Here is a 2110-nt window from a genome sequence, read left to right as displayed (position 1 = left end):
AGAGATAATGACTCTTGAGCTAAAATTTCCACTGTTAAGTGCATTACAGTAAGCCTGCCACTTAAATCCCTCAGTGACTGAACCTCCCTAGCAGGGAGATCTCCTCCAGGCAACTGCTGTAGACCGATACACCATGTCCAGTGGGAAGGAGGTTCTGAAGTTGAATTTTCAGGCAAAATGCTTCTGTAGCAGTTCAAATAAGAAGCTGATTGCTAGGGTTACCTTAGCTCCTTGTCTTCTTTCCTGAATCGTCAGGTGTTATGCTGTGTTCTTGTAGAGACAGTCATCTGTAAAATTGCCTAGAGCCCGATTAAATATAACATTACTGTTTTTTTAACCTATGTCTTGTTTGATATATGTGTCTTTATCTTTATATCTCATTGTACTTTGAAAGCCATACCTGTCTTGAGGCTCAGCCCTGAAAAGATAGAGAAGAACATTTGCTAAGATTTCTAAATAGAGTTACTAACACCTGCCTCAAAAAGCTTGGTCTGGATTAAAAATGAGCATTTCACCAAAACTAACTACATTAGTCGAGTTTATCTGTCCATTCAGCTGTAAGTCACCTATCTTCCTACATATCCTCTTTGGTAAAGGCATTTTCTGTGATAACATCAGTTACTCTCCAAAACCTCCTATTGGGGGAAGATCCAGAGTCTTCTGACCCATGCAAACAGCTCAATTAGGAAAGGAACTATTAGGAAATTCACACAAATAGAGTCTAATATTGGAGATAATCAGATCAGTCAGGAAAATCAATAAGTACACAAGGTCATATTCCACAAGAAAATAGGGCAGTCCTGTACAACAAAGCTGCCAGAAAGAAGAGATGTTAAAGTGAAATGAAAATGAGAGTCTGCCCCAACTTTGACTCCATTAAGGGATGGATTTTATCTGCCATTCAGGGTGTGATCCCCAGAGCCTTGGTTTTTGGGAGGTCACCATTGTCTCTACTTCACAGCAAAGCTAAAAACTATCCTGTTAAGAATGTTTTGGAGTTTTTTTTCCTTTTTTCAATGTAAATAAAACAAAAGATGGTATTTTATTCAAAGCACACTTGAATCATTTTATTTAAAGGAGAAGGGATACAACATTTAAGGAATTCACCTATAGACTGGTACGCACAAAGGTCAAAGGCACACAGAGCCAGGTACAAAGCCATCCAAAATCACAAAGCCCAAACACCTGCAAGGTCTACAACTACCGACTGATACTCAACAACTTTGCTATACCTCTTCCCAGAAGGGGGAAAAAATGTACATTTTAATTTTAGAAGCACCAGGCTCAAAGGAAGAAAACAATTACAACTTTAAAAAATTCCCATGAAATAATTGGTATGACTTAACACAAGTCTCTCATACATTCCCACAGCTTTATTATGTAACCAGAAATGATACCTTCTTATCACTGCCATCTGATTTTCTTATAGCCTTAGAGGTATGGAAATAAAAATTCATGATGAAATGGAAGAAAATTAATTTTGCTTATCTTCTATCTGCTCCATAGAAAGCTGGCTAATTAGGGAAAAAGCAAGGCATAAGGAAGTGGTGGGGGAATAGGTTGGGAAGTGTGGTTCTAATCTTCTAAGGTGCCCTTGTCATCAAATTTGAGGTAGGAGGGTTCTAATGACTCTTATGTAGATGAACAATGAGGGAAACAAAAAGTGCCTCATCTGCAGATCCATATGGGATGGATTTACAATGTACAATTTAATGTATAAAAGGGCCTGTCTCCAGAAAACTCAGGGCATCTTACAGATATGTTATAAGCACACCAACGAGTACATGGAGGAGACCCATCATTGAGCCCTCTCTCATGAACAAAGGATCGCGTGAAGCCATGCTGAGTTCTCTCCAATTCCTTAATTTTTAACTGTCGCCTCACTGGAGGTTTTATTAGACCCATAATGCCCCTAGACCTCTGACAATTCCACCCTGGAAAGACCTAATTTCAGTTGGAAAAATGCATCTCAGGAAGCATCTGACTTCCAAGAGAACTCAATAACTCAGAGCAAATATCCTAAAACTCTAGTGAGGTACAAATGTGCTCCCAAATATGATTACTAAACAAACATCCTCTGGATCTCCCTGCAGATAATTAAGCGGCAAAG

The sequence above is a fragment of the Dasypus novemcinctus genome, chromosome 6 (assembly GCF_030445035.2).
Source record: "Dasypus novemcinctus isolate mDasNov1 chromosome 6, mDasNov1.1.hap2, whole genome shotgun sequence".
Lineage (NCBI taxonomy): Eukaryota > Metazoa > Chordata > Mammalia > Cingulata > Dasypodidae > Dasypus > Dasypus novemcinctus.
Note: the sequence above shows the minus strand (reverse complement) of the source record.